The 23363-nt window shown below is 41.9% G+C and overlaps 1 protein-coding gene across 2 annotated transcripts in view; it reads right to left on the bottom strand.

Moving 5' to 3' along the window:
* Positions 1-23363, bottom strand: part of CNKSR2 (connector enhancer of kinase suppressor of Ras 2) — a 1907760-nt gene that overhangs the window by 1215315 nt on the left and 669082 nt on the right. The window lies entirely within an intron of this gene.

Here is a 23363-nt window from a genome sequence, read left to right as displayed (position 1 = left end):
TAGAAAGAGTATCCAACACCCCACAGGAAAGCATTGCCAGCCATGTAGCAAAATGGCAAAATAGGCAAAATGTCACAATTCATTTTAGCAGAAAAATGCTAACTTTCTAAAAGTGGCATTATCAGAATAGTAATTTAAAATTCCACTTTACTTTTAGAGGAGATTTTAAATTACAATTCAAATGAGTAGAAGAAGTACTTCTATAGCTGTTCCCAAACTGAATTGATCATGTATTATGTGTAATAGGGTAACCCAGTGTTTGCCTATGGAAGTGGTAACTTTGCTATAATGAAAAACCTACTTTAGGAGTTTATCACTGTCAGGACATGTACAATTTAAGCAAAAATATCCTATGTTTCAAATACCATGCACCCTGTCCTGTGCGCTGATAGGGCTTACCTTAGATGTGACAATTAAGCATAAAAACGGAAGGTTTAGGCCTGAGCCTAATTTTATTTTGCCAGGTCGAAAAGGCAATTTGAAGCTGCACTACTGGCTGCAGTAGCAACCCTGAGGCATGGTGTAAAGTGCTACTTTAGTGGGTGGCACAATAGGCACTGCAGCCCATTTGCAGCATTTTGTTTACAGTCCCTTCGTACATGTAGTTCCAATTACTTGAGACTTATAAGTAAATGAAATGTGCCAATTACATGTATATTCAGTTTACTATGTATGAGAAAGAGAGCACGGGCACTTTACTAATGATTAGCATGGGTAAAGTGTGCAGGACCCCAAAAGCCAACAAAAATGGGCTCAGCAAAAGGTCAAATCTGGAGTGACCCTGTAGAAGTGGCCTGGTCCAACACTCTCATTTGAAGGTTAATCAATCAAATCTCCAACAATTTCATAAAGAGGTGAATGCATGCCTTCGTACCTGCTCTGGTCCCCACTAAATGTATTGCTTTTATTTTATTTTAGCTGTCAGTACCAGTTAGCCCTCATGGGTTTGAGGTCAGTGTGACTGTCAAAACTCTGTATCTCAGGGTCAGCCAGTGACATTTGCCACTTGCTTCAGACATTGCCTGGTAGATAGGAAAAAGACAGTGAGCGGAGGGTGGGGTCTGCAAGCTCCTAGACCAGGAAATGCCTGGGAATTGCTCCCTCACTAGCGTCGTACATGCTTTAGACCTGGGCGATAACTGGGGATTTCCTTAACTCTGGTAATTAAACAATACTTCCTGTCCCTGTTCCCTAGTGAGGTGCACCTGTAATCCAAAACAAATATCCTTTGCCACTGCATGTGGGAATGGCTCTCAATTCCTGATGGCGAATCCAAAACATCAACATTTAAATTGTTTGGAGGACAATCAAAAACTGCAAACTTCAACAGTAAGGAAGATTCATTGCTCTCTAACAAAACACTGTAGGCAACAATGGGGGTGTACCTAAGCAATGAAATGACGAGGGAGTCTTTGTTGTCTTGGAAGGAAGCTATGGAAGAAAAAGCAGTTCCAGAAAATAATATACTAGTAATGACAAGAAAAGTTGTAAAGACACCCCCTTCCCCAAATAAGTGCTACTTGACCTACTGCTACATCAGAGGCTGAAACCCCTATTCACATCAAAAACTATTTACTATCCCTTCCTAAGCTATGATATTACGATCATGATGAGAAAAAACAGATAGACAAATAACCACCAAAATGAAAAAGAGAGCAGTAATGTCAGTAATGCAGGAGATACATTAACGTTAATGAATGCTAACAGAACGGACATTAAAAAAATGAGCAACTTTCTTCAAAAACACTGAACTAATCTGACTATTACGTTATTTATAGTACGCAATTATTGACTTTTAAGCATCATTCGCCTTGTCCTACCTAAGTGCTAAAGTCTGTCAGAATCAGAGGGGTAGCATCACTTTAGACCTCTTTGGTAGGCAGCATCTCAGTAAACAAAATCAGTGACGTAATTGAGGATGTTACTATGGGAAAAGGACTAGATGCGGATAACTTCCCAGCAAAAGTATTTTAAGTAATAACCAAGCTTTACAAAGGCAGAGTATATTAACTTATGGACAGCTCAGTATAACGTTGCCTCTTCCACCTGATTCCAAAAGAGGTGAAAGACTGATGGACACTGATGGCCCAACAACCCTATTCAACACAAATTGGAAGAACCTGGTAAAGATACAGATTTTGTACAGGTAATCCCAACCTGACTGATGACACCCAGGAGGGCATTACGATAACTACTATGGAAAATAAAATATGACCTGAATGATAAAATGATGATTTCCTAATTATAGAATGATATGACAACAAAGTGGTTTGTGTGGTCCACCAGAGGACCTAATCAAGATAATGTTAAAGTAAAATGATAATGGATGTCCTTGGGAATTCAAACAGTAAAAGTGACTTCACAGCTTGATGCTTAAAAAATCAAGCACTGTCTTCCACAGAAGAAGCACACTATCACAAATACTTGATTACCATTGTGAGACTACTTTTTACTGGTGATTATTGTCAATCCCAAGAGGATGCAACTCAAAAGCTACCTCACTTATTGTGAATAACAACGGCATCATCTTCCCTTAGTCAGTTTCTGTTTTGATGAATCACTGGACACAACCAGAGGAACCATTTTTGGTTGAGGTTGTGCTCTTGTCGCTCAGCAGTAGGCAGTGATTTTCCAATGCTGGGGGTGCACTTAATCAGCACTATGGCGCAGATGCGCAATGGACACGTATAGCATGTGGGATGCTGGAGCTCCGAAGGCACGCCTAAGGCAAGCCTGTCTGTACCCGCCTGTGTCCTAACTGTGGCCAGCACCAGCCATGCGGTCCATGGTGCCCAGTCATTTCAGGTCATCTTTACAATTCTTGTAATGAACTGAGGAATCTTTGCCCTTGCTTTACTTGCATTTGCATGTTTGACTCAGAGTGTTAGCCTGGGTGCGTATCCTGTCTAGAGTGCTTTTTAAATTCCCTCTGGAATGTCCGCCCCTTGTTCCCTCTCCGGAATCTAAGAATGGCCTGCTAAACATCTTACTGGGAGGGAATAATCCAGGTAATGAATTGTCTGCCCTCCTAATCAATGTCTGCTCCCTGCATAAACATTCCTGGTACAACATCGACCTATTCAGTAGTGGCATGCTCAACATGTTTTTTATGACTGAATCACAGTTGAATGAGTCTTCCTCCCCAGATAGTGCACTGGCCAATCCTGTGGGGTGCTCATTGATTCACTATGACAGAAGTCACAAACAGGGAGGGGGTGTGGCGATAGCTTTTAAATATCCTTTGACATCCTCTATTTTTGAGCTTGCTGGCTGATCTCCAGGTGACAGAGTCTAGGCTTTTATCTTGTGCTATTGGCCCAAATCTCCTTTTCAGGGACACTTCTCTACCTTCCTCCTAGCCCTGCTGGGGATTTTATTATATCCCTAGAAGACGTTCTGGCTCCTAATCTATTGCAATTTGCCAATTTTAATGTATTACGGGAATTTAATCTACATGTTGACGTCCCACAGGGCCTGCCGGCTCTTAAGCTTATTGATCATATGCTGTCCTTGTATTGTCCCCAGTTGGTTATGACACCCACTCATTCGGCAAGACACATCATTGATTTAATTTTTTTTCTCTGTTTGGTGTTGACTTCTTCACCTGAGCCCACCCTGTGGTCCAATCACTTTCTGATTTTTTCAAATTGGAAGCAGCACCACAGGATGGCAAATTGCACTGTTTCTAGGGCATGGAAGAAGATGAAAACTTCTGACTGATTGAAGACAATAGTCATCCTTGTTATAATACTGATGTCTATCAAAATGTGGTGGCTGTCAACATTTGGTTAGCAGGAACAGCAGATGTTCTGGCTCCTCTACAGGAGCTGAAGAAGAGAAAGGGCAGACTCCCGGCCCCTTGGTTCTTTGCTGATCTGCCTGTGGAATATAAATCTTGAAAAAATCTCAAACGAATCTGGCTAAGAACTAGTTATCTGACAGCAAAGCCAACTACAAATATGCTCATAAAGCCTATTATGTATCTCTCATATAGGCCCAAGGTTTGTTCTCCACAGGCAAAATTAATTCAGCTAAGAATAGTTCCCGCTCCATCTTTAAGATTGTGAAATCTTTTCTCTCTCCACAGTCTTATCATAGGGCAATTGCCCCATCTCAAGAACTGTATGAGGGGTTAGCAACATTCTTTGAGACAAAAATCTCCAATATTCTGAGATCTCTGCCTGCTTGGCAGGAGAATATTTCTTCTGTTTGCCATGCAGATCCTGGCAGCCCTGGCAATAGGCTTATCCAATTCAGGTTTATCTCATTGAAACAATCTAGAGAAGCCATTCTAAAAATTAAATGAGGCTTCAATCTGGATGCCTGTTCCCCTACTTCGTTAGCTGCATCAAGAGATGTTTTCCATCCTGTGACCAACCCCATTTTTAACAGCTCTCTTTCCTCACGGGTCATGCCTTTCATTTGGAAACTGGACACACTGGTCTGTTAAAAATTGGGTTCCTTGATACACCCTATCCAAACAAGAACCACAATCTTAATCACGGTCAGTCAGATACATACCATAAATTAAAACTGGCTCACTCTCTGGTAGCTTGGCACTGAGCAGGAAGGCTTAACTTAGGAGGGAATGTGTGAAGTATTTGTGCAACACTAAAGCAGTAAAACAGTGGAAAAAAAACACAAAGATAATCAACATCAGGTTAGAAGATAGAGTTTAATTTAATGAACAAAACAAGACCGAAACAACAAAAATTCAATGAGTAAGAGTCAAGATATGAATTTTGTACAGATTAAATAGTAATTAGAGGCTTAAAGTTCCAACTAGGGGTTATCTAGTCATGCTAGACTGGGGTTAATCTAAATGTGTAGATTGACCGCGATGGAGCAAGTGTCAGCTACAGGGACCAAGATTGTTCTGCTAAAAAAGTACTTTGTGTTGAGGGTTGCGTCGATGAAAAAGATCCGATGCAAGGAGCGGAGGGAATAAAGTGAAGGTAATGCATTGGTTCTGATTCACCCAGTAAGGGATGCATCATCATTGAGCCATGTAGTTGACGATTATGTCCTCAAGCAGTTGTGCAGTATTGGACCCTTTGCGATAAAGATGATGCGTCATCATCAAGCCATGCAACTGATGATACAATGTCCTTGAACAAATTTGTGTCTGTGAACCCTTTTGCATTGAAGGCAATTGGTAATCGTTGAGCCTCACAGCTGGTGATGCTGTGTCTTTATATTACGCGGCAGCTGTGATGCATTGCATCAAAGAAAGATGAACTGGTTCCAACCGGCGCAATGCCGGTGAAGTGTAGATTTTTGGCAGAAACAACTGAAAAACCCACTTCCAAGGGTTCAGGAGTGAATGACACCACTTGACAGAACAGGACTTACAGTTGGCAGAGTCCAGAGGTTGTAACAGGGGCGGGTGAAGTGGGTGAAGTTTCTAATGTCCCTGAGACTTCAGAAAAGGAGGTAAGCCAGGAAGCCATTGCAGTCACTTTGCTTCTGGGGATGTAGAGATACAGGTCTAGTCCTTCACACTCTCAGCCAAGGAAAGTAGCAAACAGCAGGGCAGGCACAGCAATGCAGGAGTCCAGCAAAGTTCAGCAAAGTCCAGTAGAGCACAGCAGTCCTTCTTCCTGACAGAATGTCCTCAGTTCCAGAAGTGTACGGATTTGGGTCAGAAGTCCAATTCTCATGCCCACTGTTGGACCTGGCATCCTTAGGGTGGTGATTTTGGCCTTAACCTCCCTGTTTTGTTGCTGTATTACTTTGTTGGCCCTAGGACTATGAACACTTTACCACTGCTAACTATATCTAAAGTGCATGTTCTTCTCCCCTAAACATGGCAACAATATTGTGGCCACAATTGGCATACTTAATTTACCTGTAAGTCCCTTGTAAAGTGGTATACCATATACACAGGACCTGTACATTAAATGCTACTAGTGGGCCTGCAGCACTGATTGTGCTAAGCACGTAAGTAGATCTGTAAACATGACTCTGCAGAGCCTGTGTGTGCAGTTTCACTGCCACTTGCACTTAGCATTTAAAACTGTTGCCAAGCCTTAAACTCCCTTTTTTGTGTACAATTCACCCCAAGGTAGCCCTAGGGCAGGGTGCTTTGTGAGTAAAAAGCAGGACACATACTTTTACATTTTACATGTCCTGGTATTGAAACCCCCTCAAAGTCATTTTTACATTACTGTTAGGCCTGCTCCTTTCATAGGCCATCATTGGGAAATTCTTAAAATACTTTTAAGTTGCCATTCCTGATCAAAGAGGAGTAGCTGAATCATGTTTGGTATCATTGGAATGGTAATGATAAATCCTCTTCACTGGTAAAGTCTGTTTTATTATTACTATTTTAGAAATGCCACTTTTAGAAAGTGGTCATTTATCTGCCCTGTGTGCCTGACAACCTGTCTCCAATACACATCTGCCCTGCTCTGGGTGACAGCTAGATTTGTGCATTTCCTTTAGACACCCACAACACAAGAGTCTAAACTGCATCTGTATTTATTTGCAAGCTGATGGCTCTTCCTAGGGAGGAGGTTGGAATGGGCTCACACTCACAATTCAAAGTGTAGTGGCCTGAGCCCACAAAAGGGGGCTGATTACCTCCAGTCTGGAGACAGGGCTGGGCTGAACGGGAGACCTGTGCACTTCAGAAGGATTCTGTGCAGTCATCCCCCACATCAAAGGCACTTTTTGTATAAGTACTGGGCCTCTGACCCCCTGAAATCAGATCACTACTTGACTTGAGAAGAACTCTGTCAGAGTAAAGACTGCTGTGCTGTAAGGATTGCCACTCCGTCTGGACTGACTGTTCCAAGGAATTGCTTTGTTGAGCATCCCGTCTGCCTGCTGATCTCTGTCCTGCTGAGGAGAAGGACTGGACCCATCTTGCTGAACAGTGTATCTCAAAGTGCTTTCTTGCTTGCCCCCTGTTCTTCTGCAGTCTCGGGAACATCAAAAACTGTTTGCCATTCTCCTGGTGCTGTTGTACTGTGTCATCTGTGATTCCTACCATTGCCTGAGGTGCTGCTTCCAGTCCTGGGCCTCAAAAGTGGATTTTGCCTCTGAAAACTCCAAAAGCGACACATCACCCCAAGTGCAGCAGAAAAATCGACATGCTGCCTCGCCGAACCAACACATTGCATCTACAACTACAACACTGATCTCATCACGCTGAGCACGGCAAGAAAATCAATGCATCGCACATCCGTCAATGACGCAGTAGCTTCCCCACTGCAGGATCTGGCAGTGACACCCTGCTCGGCCCACAACTACGCATTGCATCCATTTCACTAAGAGTCTGACAATGATGCATCACCTGAGTGCAGCAGAAATATGAACACATCCTCTTCCTGTCTTCGACACAGTGCACCAAACAAAGGCTCTGTTCAGGAGATTCTGTTTGGGATCTGCAGCCAGCCTCCCCTGCATTGTGGTAGGCCTGGATTTTGACTTTGCAACAGTCCCTCGCGACCTCAAGTATCCATTCTACTGCTAAAGACTACTAAGCACGGATTTTACATTTAATCTTTAAAAATTCATATCTCAACTTCTACTGATTGGCTTTTTTTTCGTTTTTGTTTTGTTTTACTCAGATGAATATTATTTATTTTACTGTGTTACTGTATTTAAAGTATTGCACAAATACTGTACACATAACATAAGTTAGGGACTGCTGGGACGCCAACAGGAGAGAAGAGGAACGAAGTGACCAGCGGTGGCGTATTGCACAAATACTGTACAAATAACATAAGTTAGGGACTGCTGGGATGCCAACAGGAGAGAAAAGGAACGAAGTAACCAGCGGATGGCGGGACAGGTAATTTTTTTTTATTATTTAACTATTTACCCCATCCCCATTATCCCCTCTACCCCCCTCACTTGAGATGTACACCGGCCACCACTGGTTTACTCATGAGAAGTGCTGGTATTCTTCTGTTAAATGCATTGCAGCAGTGCTGAGAAGTGTGGGTACTTTCCTTTTTAAAATAAAGAAGTGCACTTGCCAATTAAAATGCACTGGCTAGGACAGGAACAAAACATAGTTCATGGAGTGTGAGGGTTTTTTCCACTAATTAGTAAATAAATGTTTTAGAAGGCTGACCGACTGAAAAAGTGCAAAGTTACAAAGCCATACATGTGCTGTCCACTCATGTACTTTGTAAAGTGCTTAATAACGCTGAAGAGCATGTCAGCACTATTGCCAGCATTTAGTACCAATATTGTAATGCAGCTTACAGCAATGTAAACGAATAATCCCATATCAGAAAACTATATTTCTCAAATGAGATATTGGGATGAATGCAAAGAAGTGCAACTTCTATCTTGAATTCCAGGCAGTGTCAAGTTAAGGATTTTGGGGACCCTGGGCAATAAATATTTTGAGGGGCCCTGTTTTGAACAAATTGGAGTTTTATTACTGAATTTTTGTTACTTTATACTCTTTGTTGCCCAACAACATCGAACTATATGATAACAGTTAATATACAAAGAGACACTGACATGTCTGGGGGAAAGTTCACTTTCCCAGTTTCAGAAATGGGGTCTCTAGTTGGTAGAGGTACACACCCTTGTCCAAGTAGGGACCACAATCCTAATCAGGGTAAGTCACACACAATCAAAATTATCCTGTGCCCATCCTCTGGTAGCTTGGCATTGAGCAGTCAGGCTTAATTTAGAAGGCAATGTTTAAAGTATTTGTGCAATAAATCATACAGTAACACAGTGAAACACCACAGAAATACACCACACAGGGTTAGAAAGATATATGACATTTTTCTGGTTAAATTAAGGTCAAAACAATAAAGATTCAATAAGCACAAGTTGAGATATCACTTTTACAAGATTAAAAAGAGTCTTAAATCTTAAAAATCAACAGTTGTCGCTTGTGTACACAAAGTATCTGGTTTCTGTAAAGAATAACACGCACAGAGACTGCAGAGGAGGAGATGCGTGGAAAAATAGAGTTTGCGTTGGATTTTCTGACGCGGCAGAGACAGTGCGTTGTTTCTTTCCACGCTGAAAGGGGCTTTGCGTTGATTTTTGGCACACAGTCTTGGCTCCTCCCTGCGATGCAGGATCTTCTTGACACCCAGGGATGATGCAGGTAAATCTTGGGCGTGTGGGAAGAAGCCTAAGGCGTTGCGTCGATCTGGTAAGCTATGGTTCAAATTATTTTGTCACACGGCAGGTACTGCATTGATTCCTCACTCGGGAAGTCAGGCTGCGTCGTTCTGGTTCAGCTGTGCATTGATCTGGTAACCTGTGCATCGAATGCCCAGCCTCAAGGCAGGCGCTGCATCGATTCTTCACTCTGGAAGTTGGGCTGCGTGGTTCTGACTTGACTGTGCTGCGATTTCTCAGTCGCAAAATGGCCATGCCTCATTTCTGGCAGGCTTTTTGGCCCTGAGACTTCAGAAAACAGGAGGAAGGCTCAATCCAAGCCCTTGGAGAGAACTTCTTAGCAAAGTCTGAGGGCAGCAAGGCAGCAGGGCAACAGCAGGGCACCAGTCCTTCTCAGCAAAGCAGTCCAGATGACTCCTTTGGGCAGCCAGGCAGTTCCTCTTGACAGGTTGCAGGCTCAGGTCCAGAAGTGTTTGATTTGGTGGGGTCAGGGACCCAGTTTATGTATCCCAAAATGCCTTTGAAGTGGGGGAGACTTAAAAGAGTGGTTTTGAAGTGCACAAGGTCCCCTTTGGGTACAGGTCTGTCTGCCAGGTCCCCAGTTGCGGGTATGGCAGTCTATTGTGTGAGGGCAAGCCACTAGCCTTTGAAATTTAAGTGTCAGGCACTCCACCCTTCAGCCCAGGAAGGCCCATTCAGTATGCAGATAAGTTAAGGGTGTGACTGAGTATCCTGTGTTTGTGATTGTCTGGGTGAAATGCACAAGGAAGCTGTGAACGAGCCTAGCCCGGATGTTCATTGAAGACAGGCTGTAAGGCACAGATGGATTTTAACTGCAGAAAAATGCTCACTTTCTAAAAGTGGCATTTCTAAAATAGTAATATAAAATCCAACCTCACCAATAAGCAGGATTTTCTATTACCATTCTGGCCATACTAAATATGACCTGGTTACATCTTTCTGATCAGAATCTACCACTCAAACAATATGTGAGGGTAGCCTAATGCTATCCTCTGAAAAGAGCAGGCTTCACAGTAGTGGAAAATGAATTTAGGAGTTTTCCAACACCAGGACAGATAAAACACACATGTACATGTCCTGCTTTTTACCTACGTAGCACCCTGCCCTATGGGTTACCTAGGGCTAACTTAGAGGTGACTGATATGTAGAAAAAGGGGAGTTTAAGGCTTGGCAAGTACTTTTACATGCCAAGTCACAGTGGCAGTGAACCTGCATACACAGGTCTTGCAATGGCAGGCCTGAGACATGGCTAAGGGGCTACTTATGTGGGTGGCCCAACCAGTGCTGTAGGCCCAATAGTAGCATTCAATTTACAGGCCCTGGGCACATGTAGTGCACTTTACTTGGGACTTATAAGTAAATCAAAAATGACAATTCGGAATGAACCACTATTACCATGTTTAAGGGAGAGAACAAATGTACTTTATCACTGGTTACCAGTGGTAAAGTGTGCTGAGTCCTAAAACCAGCAAAAACAGTGTCAGAAAAGTGGAGGGAGGGAGGCAAAAAGTTGGGGGATGACCACCCTAAGGCTGTCAGGTCTAACACTCAGGGTGGCCTTTGGAAGGTAGGTGCCAGGGACAATTGCCCATGTCCTAAAAACGCAACTAATTTCAGGCTCAGGTCTCATTGCAGGCCTTGCTGTAGACCGATGCATTAATATGCACCACAAATTACTCATACTGTAGGGTTTGTGTTTTCCTGAGTTCATTAGTTCCGTACTATTCTGAGTTTCGCAGAAATTAACATAGAGTACCGAAGTAATAGCGTTTGTTTTCCCCGTTCCGCAGTGAGAAAAATCAGAATGTGACATTTTTCCCTGAACGAATTTCAGCAGGTTTTACTTGTAATTCAGGCATGGGAACAAAACGTGGGTGCAGTAAAACGAGCAGCGTAGCGCTGGCAAGTCTATACAACAATAGCTGTCTGTGTTGGAAGCTTACAGTCAGAAATGCATTGTAGAGGAAAAAACTGAGACGCATGCTTAGCTCACATTATTGACCTAAAAAGCAATCACGGTGCAGGCTACACGATTTTGCTCTACAGTAGCTACTGTTCAATTAGGAAATCGATGATCAGCGACCTCAATTTTGCAAGATCAATGCCAGTAGCACGTGATGTAAGACTACCAGGTAAAATCAATTGCACAACAAGTTTAATAGGCACTCCCAACTGCATGTTTCGGGGACTGAGTTAAAGGTACGCTCACGGGGTCTAAATATTATGACTTCCATTGACAGGTGAAAAGAGATTTGATGAAATTCAATCTTATTACAACATTGGAAAAATAAACCTATTGGAAATATTAACTTTTCTGGATCACAAAGCCATGTGTTCTCGCCATAAACTGGTGCTCCGGTTATAGCTACGGGTGCCTATTTGCTTTAAACAGCAGTTTTGTTGGAAAGAAGATCAACGTGCCATTACAAGAACGGCCTGTGCTTGCGACAAAAGTTTAATACATCCAGTAGAGCAAATCTACCATGCAGGAGGTGCCTGTGTTAAAAAAACGCACTTCAATCTGAGATCGCCTTACCCAGAATAAATGGCATGCATGATTAGATATGGTGTTAGCTAAGACTTTTAGATTTTAGTAAAATTATATATTTGCAATATTTACTTGCAGGGTCTTTCAGACAGTCTCTTGCTGTGACATTCACATTTTAGCTGCACATTTTTATTCAATGGGCGGAACATACTCAAATAGAACTTCCCAATCACTTATAGAATCATCAGGAGAAACACCGAAGCAGGAGCCACAGTCTGCATTCTATGCATGCACTGTTGTTTGGGACATAGGAAGCAAATGGCCAGACTTGGATGAGGAGCAGCACTTATGGGCAAATAGTGCAGCAGACCCCAGCACAATCACACTAACAAAGTTAGCAAACACTGAGTCGAAATCTAAATCCTCTCATATCCTGAAAAGCCAGATAGAACCCAATTTACTAATTTGCGGGCAAAATATCGGAAAGTAAATTTCCAAAGGGCACCAACAAGGGTCCAAATGGGATTACACCAGCAAACTTCAAGGAAGAACCGTCTTACTGGGCAAATAAGTTAGAAGAACTCTACAATTTTGTCATAGGTAATGGAGAGGTCCCCGCCTCATGGAATGGCTCAGTGATCTCGACAATATTCAAAAGTAGTGATAAAGGCCGGCCAGAGAACTATTACCTAGTGGCACTGACAGACAATCAAGCAAAATTTTGTAGGAACCGTTCTGGAGGAATTACAAACTTGAGCTGAGGAAAAACATATAATCCTACTAAACCAGACTCGTTCTACCAAACAAATCATGGCCTTCTCCCTGCTGAGTGAGTTTGCAATGTCTTTCAAACAGCCTGTCCATCTAGGTTTTATAGATGTTAAATCCGTATTTGACAGGGTAATTGAACGTGTCTGGTGGCCAAATAAGGGCACTGCAAATGCTACACACAAACATGTGGATTCAGTGGTAGAACAAAACTTAAAAAGCCCCCCTGCAAAGTTCTGGTAGAAGGCCCCCTTCTTCCTGGACCCAGTCAGGGGCCTGAGGCTCGTGCACTGTGTACTGTGCGGAGGGGGCCTCTGGAGATCGGAGGCCCACACACCACAGGGGCTGCGGGGGACTTTGTTGTGCTACTGTGTGGATTAGGATTAAACTGGGTTGATGGCTCCCAACTGTCCAGGTTTATAGCAACAACTGAAGGACTGAAACAGGGATATGTGCAGGCCCGACTCTTTTTTCCTCCCTTATTAAATGAAGTCAACAGTCATGGGCCAAAAATGTGAGTAATTTTGCTATCAAGCATGCTATATGCAGATGACTTAGTTCTGGTCAGTAGGACAAAAGTAGGGTTACAATGTCTTCTTAACACAACAATGGAATGGTTAGACCAAATAAAAATGGGTGGACCATATGAATGAAAAAGACATACTCTAACACTCCAAGAGAAAAAAACTGAAGTGAAAAGGTGAAACCAGCGAATTTGTACAAATATCTTGGAGTGCTATTTAACTCCAATCATAGGTTTGCAGCTCAAATAGAAGAAATTGAAAAGAAAGGCAAAGCACTTGGGATCAGACTTGGATTGCTGCATAGGAAGATGAAGGGCTCTTCTCTCTGTCCGATCCTGGATCCAAAGTTCTCCCTACATTGGTTTATAGGAGCAAGGCTCTGAGGAAAGCCTTGTATTGCAAAACAAAGTTACAAAAATCTATTGGTCTATCTTCCATCTGCTGGTGTATACGTCCCCACCACAAATAAGGTTGGAGTTCGGCCTTTTGAAAACAATCTTTGTGCAGGCAGGCTGCTTTCATGAACTGCTGCCATAGCCTTAAACTCACAAATGAAGGCTCCTTGGGCACCACCTCTGGTTGAAAACATTTGGTTGTGATTTCCTACAAAAGTCACTCATCAAGCTTGGCCTCTCATAGATGTGTTCCCTGAATCTGAGCCATATTGAGCTGAAAGAAATAACAAGACTAAACACCAAAGCACTGTCACTTCTGGAAGACAAGCAATCACTGGCAAGGAGGAGCCATAGATGGATAACCATCAGCAATTATACAAAGGTATCCCCCCAAGGGTACTTAGCAACACCTTATAGTAATTACACCAAGGAGCAGTTTCTAAAACTCAGACTGGAGATACTGCCTGTGTCAAAACATCATCTGCCTTGGACAAGAAAGGAAAGTGGGGAACTCTGCAGGCTCTGCGGATAAGTGCCAGAGGGCATTATTCATGTTCTGTGTTTCTGCAAAGCTACTCTGAATGACTGTTGGAAAATCCTACGCAATTAATTCACCAATGAGGGATAAGATCATGCATAGAGGCAGCTGTTGCATGTTTCCATCATATGGATTTAAGAATACACTGTGCACTGTTAATATTTCTTAGGATAGTGGAGAAAAGGGACCTGGCTGTAGAATGCAAAATGAAGTAGAGAGGACCAGAGAGTATGGTCTGGCTCAGCTATTGGGGCATCATTGGCATAATGAAAGAGATAATATGCAGGGGCTTTAAAAAGCTGAGGCACATTGGCACTTTTGCATTGTGATTACTAATTGACATGTCATTAGTTAGGAGTGGGACAGAACATGTTGCACAGAAATGAAAACTCCTTTTGTGGACTGTCTCTAATGCACTTTAAATCAATTTCCTTTGCACAGGATGCTTTCTTTACTGGTAGACAATGCTACCAGCTTTTATCCCACTACTTTATAGATCTAATTTGCATAATCCTAGTAGCCACTTGACACTTACCCTCCACACTCATTTTTTAGGTGGGCAGCCAGGAAGTGATGGTATAATAACTGGAGGTTTTACTTGGCATTTACTCTGTACACAGGCTTGGACTATCTAGTTCGAAAATACCTGAACTCTTATCTGGAGATTTGCACATTGTTTATTAATGAAAGTTTTTAACTGACAATGGGTAAATGATAAAATATAGAACTTTTCCTGAAGGATTTTGTGAATTTTATTGTACTAAGAGTAATTCTTGTTGCAATGGTTTTAATTAACTACGCAAATAAACATATTAAATCATAGCAAAACAATACAAGTGTTGACAAAGCAAAAGGGTGGGAGCCAAAGCCAGGCTGACAGGCTTTGGCAATGCTTGTTTTTAGTTTGGTCCTAGCAGCTTCAGCTACCATGGTACATTGTGAGCTTATAATGCATACCCTTTTGGTCCGGCCATACCTCCATGTCCACCATGCACTCATTCAACACTTTCAACAGTTTATCATGAGCCTTAAAAGATGCTAATTGTCTGCAAGCTGAATGGGGTAGTAGAAATTAATATTCTAACCTGTCCTTTTTTGATAGGTTAACAAGCTTGAGTTGGGGCCTCAATTTTGCATAGCAGCAGATATTGCAGACCTTTGCGCAGCTGTGGGGAGTCAGTAAATTGTGAGGTGTGTCTTGTGGGTGTGAACACCTCTAGAGCAACTGTGTAAGACCAGGCAAATCAAAAGCTAGGCTTTGGTGACCTTGGTCCAGTTCCTGCGATGAGGGTAGTGGGCATGGTGCCGTTCAACTGTCTTGGTGAAGGAGTAGACACAGTGGTGATCGGTCCTATGGAGTTCGGAGATGCGGTTTTTGGCAGAGAAGACATGGTTGAGGGTGTGTCCTGCTGAGTGTGTGGGGAGGTTGACCAGTTGCTTCAGCCCAGGGGTGGCAAGGTTGTCCATGAAGGTTGAGGTGTTTGGGTTGCTGTGGTTGTTGAGGTGGAATTTGAGGTCACCGAGGAGTGTGTATTCTATTGAGGTGCGGGCATGGGGAGCGATGAAGTTGGCCCGGGCTTCGTTGAAGAGTGGGCTGGGTCTGGGTGGTCTGTAGATGAGAGTGCTGTGGAGGGGAGTGTTTGGATTTGTCTGGATCTGAAAGTACAGGTATTCAGTTATGGGGATCTGGACATCGATGCTGGTTGTGAGGTAGAGTGAGTTTTTGTGAACGATGGTGACACCTCCTCCTGGTCGCTTGACCTCGTCTTGATGTATGATTTTGTAGTCGTTGGGGATGGCAGTGGGGATGTCTGGTGCTGAGGAGGTGGTGATCCAGGTCTCTGTGAAGAAGACAACGTCAGGGTTGATGGAGTTGAGGAGGTCCCAAACGACTATTGCATGCTTGATGCAGGAGCTAGTGTTAAGTAGTATATATCTGAGGTGTCCGAGTGGTCCAGTGGAGGGGAGGTTTTGTGTGCGTGGACAGGTGAAGGTGCATTTGGGGCAGGAGAACAGGCTGTGAGTGTCCTTGGGTGAGGGACAGTGGCAGGCGGTGGAACCTCCAGTGTTGAAGTGTGCAGGGTGCTGGCGTCGTACAGATGGATGTTATGGAGACCAGGGTCCGTGGCTCTGGGTGCGGTCCAGGCGCAGATGTGTGCAGACGGGCTTGCATTTGGAGCGCCTTCTGCCATGCAGCAGCCACCATTAAGAAGGGAAGGGAGGTAGGAAGGGTGGGTCAGCTGGGCGGCAGGAGGGCAGGGAGAGAATGCAGGAAGCAGCAAGAGGAGAGAAAGCCCAAAGAAGGCAGGAAGAGGCAAAAAAAGAGGAAATAAAGGAGAAAAGAAGAAAAGGGAGAAAAGAGAGTACACAGAGGCAGAGAGCAGATAGAGAAGGTCAGAAGGCCATCACTAGGCCACAAGGAAGGAGGCACAGGCAGGCAGGTGCCTTCAGGTGGTGGAGGGCCCCAAACACAGAGCTAAGCAGGCTCATAGCACTCAGGCAGCAGCAGCAACAGGTGGTCCTGCACAGGGAGGGGAGATGTAATCGCTGACCAGAGGTCAGTGCAGTTGCCCCTTCACTACTCAGCGGCCACCATTAAGAAAGGGAGGGAGGTTGGAGGGCCAGTCAGCTGGGTGGCGGGAGGGTGGGAAGCGTGTCAAAAGGAGGGGGTCGGGTCGCAGGGGCAGAGGTGGCAGTGAGAGAATACAGGAAGTGTCAAGAGGGCAGAAAGAGCAAAGGAGGCACGAAGAGGCATAAAAGTGGAAATATAGGAGAAAATGGGGAAAAGAGAGTACACAGAGGCAGAGAGGCAGAGAGGCAACAGAGAAAGTCAGAATGCCACCACTAGGCCACCAGATATGAGGCGCAAGTGGGTTTCTGTGGGTGGTGGAGGGTCTCGAACACAGAGCCAGGCAGGCACACAGCACGCAGGGCAGCAGCAGCAACAGTTGGTGCTGCGTGGGGGGAGTGACGTAATCACTGACCAGATGTCAGTGCAGGAGCAGGTTGAGTTTACATAACTTCACCTTGCCCACACACACCAAAATAATATAACACAGTTCTACCAATATTAACTATTTGACCCTCCCTCTACCTGATATTCTCCCTCTCATAGTATCACCTCGCCTCTTAACATCGAACTTTTATTTTGTATATTCAAGTCCTCTAGGGGCTTACTATACTTATTAAATCTTATCACCAAACTCTTAAATCACTCTCAATTTCTTGCCCAGGCTGCTTGTTCCAGGGCCAGAACTGTCATGTGGTTTGCTCCTTACTATTCCATTCTTTGTTTGCTTTTCATGTTCTTACATTTCTCTTCTACCCAACTCTCTCAATAATAGCTCTGTCAGTTCAGGCTGCCAGCAACAAAAATATACAACTTTCAATCCCTGGCTGACTAGCTATTGACAGCACCGAAATATATTTTGTACCATGATGGGATGAGAGTTTTGTTGTGGGGAGTGGAATAATTTCCTCTACACATTCTCCATCTTCATGCAATGACATCATGTCTCATTGACATGATTTCAGTGGCCTATCTCCCTTTTATTCCACTCCCAGTCTCCCCACGCTGAGAAAGTAGTTGGCTCCCCTCTGTCTGGGGCCTGGGGCCCACATTCTATGCACATGTGCACAAATATGCTGTAGAGAGAGGAACACACAATTCCAAAGGCAGCTTGATGTTGCAGGTCACTGGTGTAATGACAATCTGAACATAAGTACGTACCAATTCTGTTTGTGATTGTTGTGCATCAAACTTCTCACAGTGTACTGATTCACAAAGGTAAATATACACAGGTATACTTACTCATGTGTATGTTTACTTTTACGCCTAGATGTAGCTCTCCACATTTTTACTATTCACTGCTCCTGAGTGAATCTTCATACATAAGCGTAGACTTTTTGTGTCTCCCATCTCCAGTGAGAGTGTGGAGCCTCCTACAATTGTACTCACACCATCAAGTTTCTACAAGTAACTTTACAACTGTATTTTACCTTCCATCTGGTTGGCAGACATTTCTGCCACCAGAGCAGAGACCTTTGTCTCAGAAATGAAGATCTCCTGATTCGAAAGTATATAGAAATGTAATAATGTTTACTGTTAAAAATTAAATGCAAATGCTTTAATGTATAATGCAAATACAAATTTATTTAAAATCTTTATATTATATTTGTATTACATAATAAACTAATTTAAATATGTTCATTCATTGTATACATGATAATGTTTAAATTATGATTTTAAAAAAACTAACTCTCGCTAACATTTTTTATTTCAAAAAATTTAGACTTGGTTAGAGGCTATCTATTTAACAAAAATATTCTGATCTAAATTAATTTACAACATTTATGTTTTAGAACAGGTTTGATTTTTTTTCGTTAACTAAAATACATAATAATAGTATGTATATGTAATTTGTTTATTGCTTAGATATATACATAAAGTGCTAGATAATATTTACACCTGCTTTGACACCTTTGGGGCTTCAGGGATTTTAAAAGTGTACTTTGTGAATTAAAATTCTCTTGTGGATTTGTTTCATATTATCTTGTCCCTCCAAAGCCCCACCTTATGTTTCCTTATATGCCTTCCATATAACTGTAATTAGTTCCCATTTTCCCACCATACCTCCAGGTCCCTTCCACATTTACTGCTAATCTGAATTTTGCCACCATGAATGAGACAATATCCACACAGGAAAGATAGGAGAGGCAGAAGGCTCCAGCAATAGTTTTGTGAGCTGTATTGTCTAGTATGTGAGTAGTACTACTGTAGTATTTCTTTACATAAGGCAACATGTAATTTGTGAATAAGGCATAGTATATTTTTGATGGTCCTTTGTAAAACTAGCACTGGGTTTCTTTTTTTTATTAAACAGAACTGTACTCTAAACTAATATTTGTTATGCTATTGATTCAGTATAACACATGTTTCCTTGAGTGGGACAATGAAAATTACAATTTCAATAATACATTGTGCAGTATAACAACTTGGATCTGATGTTAAAAAAATAAGGTGTTTTTATTTGTGATAATGATTCTAAAACATTGGGCGCTTGGGTACACCCCTTATAGTAGTATGTAATTGATACCAGCTGAGAATCTGTAGTGGGAATGAATGTGTAGCTGGATACTTTCCTATTGTTTCAGTGGGGCCCACTGTTATGCACTCCTCTAAATTGAATTTCACACATTTGTTGTTGCTAGATTTCCAATTATCATTCTTGTTCAAGAAGAAAATAGATATAAAGAAGCTGGAAATTGTTTGAATCTTGATCCTTTGGTCAAGTAGGAGAAAGGGTATCAAGACTAGAAAAATGTCATTTAAACTAGTCATATGCCTTAATCCTTCTAAAAGGATTTGCCTGCTTCCCAAGTATGACTTCTATGACCTATGTTACAAAAAAGTGTTTTCAGTGAGTTTAAGAGACTAACTGGAAATAACTTAGCACATGTCTACTAGTTTGTGTCACATAGTTGTGAAGAAAGGATTTGTACAGCATCTTCTTTGATTACTATAGATAGTGGTAATTTCATTTCTACCAATGTCAAAAAATCTACACTAGGGCTACACAAATAGAGGAAAACAATATTTAAAAGTAGAGTTGCACACATGGATCAGATGGGGAATATTTTGATAACAACTTGGTTAGGCACCACTTCAGTCCTACAATCATTTATATATTGGGGAGAGTTGTATTTACAGATGAGTCTGAAGCCACTGAGGTAGAGCTTTGTAAGGTGTTTACATGCAACACAGATTCTGGAGCCCTAGTCTGGGCATCATTCTCACTTCATCTGTAACTCTTTGTTGGCTTCTCGCAGTACACGCTCACCAACATTCCATTACATTATCATTCACTCACATCATTCCAGTCCTTTAAACTTATAGGAAGAACAAAGGTATTGTTTTACAAATGGAAAAGGAATTATTTTTGGAATACTAAAATGATTTATTTAATCATAGTTGTTTAGAAAGGTTTGTCAAGAAAAGTAATTATAAAAAATGTGTAGGACAAAAATAAAAATAAATGGAAAGTAAACTAAGAGGGGTTGTCAGGTTAGGTTCCCCTTAGCAGGTATTTATATGGGTCACATGCTTTCTTAAATAGATGAAGCAAGGATCCCTAGCAATCAACACTTAAGAGGGCTTCAGGTAAACAGCACCGACTGTCTGAACAAACAAGAGAAAGTAGACCAAGCCTTAACTCAAGGGAGGGGGTATACTACAAGAATATCAAGTATCTCTCATGAATTTGCAAAAATATTGCCTTTACATTATTTACCACCACTATATTGCCAGGGCAAGTATATATAAGTAAAGACAGATTAACTATGTTTACTCTACATACCTTAACAATATATATATATATATATATATATATATATATATATATATAGCTACAGTATGTAGATGTGTATTTAATAATAGTAGACCTATACCTACCTATATTACCTACCCTTAAAATATAGTTGTATCAATAGTCTGTTTGAATATTTCTGTTGGTCCATATATGTGACCTCAATATTCTGACTTACAACTAAGATAGTGTGTGGGGTGAATCTTGGTACAGGACAATGCAATTATCAGAATTCCAAAAAATTATGACTGCCCATCCAAGGCTGTGTGCCACATAACATGTTTACTAATAATATCTCTCATATATTAAATACAGTTGCAGTAGGCACAGTGATTAAATCAGCAGTATGCACAGAATACAATACTACATAATAAACAACCATGTGGCACAATACTGAAACAACGATTCAGTACTCTCACAAAGAGAACGGCCACCTGAAACAGAAAAGCTACGTTGCACAGATAAAGAAACACATTTAATGCCAGCACCTCCTACCCAGGAGGAAGCTCACAACATGTGGCTTCACCCTATGGAATGCAACTTAAGCAAAAAGGTCCACATAGACCCTCATTACAAACAATGTACCTTGAGCTACAGGGTGGTTCCAGCTTATATTCCTAGAGCTGAGCAATTGGGAAGATGTTCCAATTATAATCAGTAGGCAGTGCATTTCTACAAGTTCCAAGTTCTAGTCAGTCTGGCTGTAACCAAGGTCCCAATCGCAGAGGGGTGTTTGGGATAGCAAGAGCCTCTTACTACATGCAGGGGATTAGGTGGACCTTCTATGTCTCCTCTGGCAGAAAACCATGAATAATCGCTCTTCACAGGATACAACAAAGGTAATCAAAGAAGAAATAGCTGTCATCTGTGTTTAGCATGTACACTCTTTAAAAAAAACACCATTCTTTTACTAAAATATATGCTTGTAATCAGTTATGGCTACCCTACTATGTGTAACAGTAACATTGACAAATCTATTTAACTTTGTCACTTGTACTAATATGTACAAAGAGTAGCGCCTTTACACACAACAAATTCACAATCATATGCGCATATTTGAAATTATATTCACAGTGTGCCCTAATCATATTTAAGTGTGTGAAGCATTGAAACACACTAGTGAAATGTAACCATTGTAGAGACAAAGAGGTTTGTAAGCATGTGCACTAATTTTCAGTTGAAATGCATGTAATCTTTATCACATTTTACATTTATAATTCAAGCTATTTTTGCATATGTAAACATGTAATCTTTTATTCACGTTTTACAATTATTCTTCGATTTACATGTGTGAATATATAGCCATGTTTTTGAAGTGCATATAATGCTTAGTTAAGTTAGCCTGACTGTAGGCCTCATTTAAAATGTATTTTGCTTTGCCAGCATGTTGTCTCTTTCTTTGCAGGTTTATTATCATGATTTTTATTAGCTAGAGAAAGGAGTATTGTTTGTATTAGACCGTTGATAGTGAGGTGTGAAGAGACAAACGTGGCAACAAGTGTGGAGACTAATGGTTAGAAGAAGCCTCCTGTCCACTGTGTTCCAGGATTGAGATATGTTCAAGATTTCAGTTACTGTCTTAGTTTTGATGCCATAGGAAACTTAAGGGGTGTTGCAAATGCTCACTACGAGTAATGATTTGATTGGTACGAGGTGGTGTGGGAAAAGATACATTTTGCTGAAAATCCTGTTGTTTTAACTGGTGTTCACATAGCAGTTACTTAGATTCCCTTTACACTTTGAGGGCACAGAGAGAGTGCAGACCTCTCTGCTTTCCTATTTTCTTCCAAGTGTGAAGCTTCATGCTAAACACTTACTTTCCTTTTTTTAAGACTTCTACTGGAGTCTTTATCATGCTGACACCTTCCTATTTTCCTAATTAGAGTCCTGATTAGATGACTTTATAGCAAATTTATATTTAGAAGAGAGATCAGAAGTTTCTTTATAGAAAACCTTTTCCTCATTTTTAGTTTCTGTATTGCTGGGGATGTTACTACTTTGTATCTTATTTTGTTACGGCTGAACCAATTGAGATATTTCAGCGTCCTATCTGTATTGTTATATCTTTTGAATATATTCCTGGCATGTCTTTACAATGGATTGATCAATAATCTGAAAGAAACCTTTTTTAATCACAGCTATTGATTTCTGGTTGTTATTGGGGAGTCACCTTGGCTTCACAAGTTTTAATCTATTATTTATATTTACTCCCTTTCAGTGCTTCACTTCAACCAACAAAGCTCCATATGACCAATGGGGAAGAATCTTTCAAAATCAAATCAAATCAGGGTTTATAAAGCACAACTACTCGCCCGTAATGGTCTCAAGGTGCTAAGGGGGCTTGTCCTCTGAGCTTCAGTCGAAGAGCCAGGTTTTAAGGTCCTTCCTGAATTGGATCTTTGACAACTTTACTGAGAGACTGCGGTACACGTCACACTCTCACTAGTAATAACACCACATTTAGAGCCTCATTATGAGTCTGGCAGTCACTATACTGGCAGACTCGTGGATGGTGGTCGGACGGCCGCCAAACCGGCGGTCCCAGCACCACATTACAACCCTAGTGGCCATGCCACCAGGGAACTGCCAGCTCCGCCAGGCTGGAGGTGGTGGCAGTCCTAATCCACCAGGGCAGCGCTGCAAGCAGCCCTGCCCTGGCGATTACGACCCCCTTCTCTGCCAGCGGTTTTAATGGTGGTACCGCTGCCATGAAAAGGCTAGTGTAGAACAGGTGCAGGGGCACCGGGGGGGGCCTGCACTTGGCATGGGCAGTACAAAAGCCCCACTGGACAGCAAAGAATTTAATGCCTGCCATTTTTTTCTGGTTTCACCATGACAGACTTCAAGACTGGCATGATGTTGCTGGAGTGATTTATATGATATACTTGTTGAATTGGCACAGGTCAGGACCCCTGCTACATAGAGTGACATGGAAATCATCATCACTGTTCTGACATCTAAACAACAGCAAATGAACATCTCTTCTGTTTAGCTCATGCACTAGCTTCATCACCTCTGGTATTGTGGTGTAGAAAAGCAACCATATTTATTTATCTCCAATAGCACAGCGGGTCAAGTGTAAATTCCCTTGCTGTATTTCTACCAAATTACTAATTTTTGTCGCAATTTCAAGTACTAGACTATTTAATGAGAAATCTTTTC

Source organism: Pleurodeles waltl, chromosome 8 (assembly GCF_031143425.1).
Source record: "Pleurodeles waltl isolate 20211129_DDA chromosome 8, aPleWal1.hap1.20221129, whole genome shotgun sequence".
In the NCBI taxonomy this organism is placed as follows: domain Eukaryota; kingdom Metazoa; phylum Chordata; class Amphibia; order Caudata; family Salamandridae; genus Pleurodeles; species Pleurodeles waltl.
This window is presented reverse-complemented; position numbering and strand designations above follow the sequence as displayed.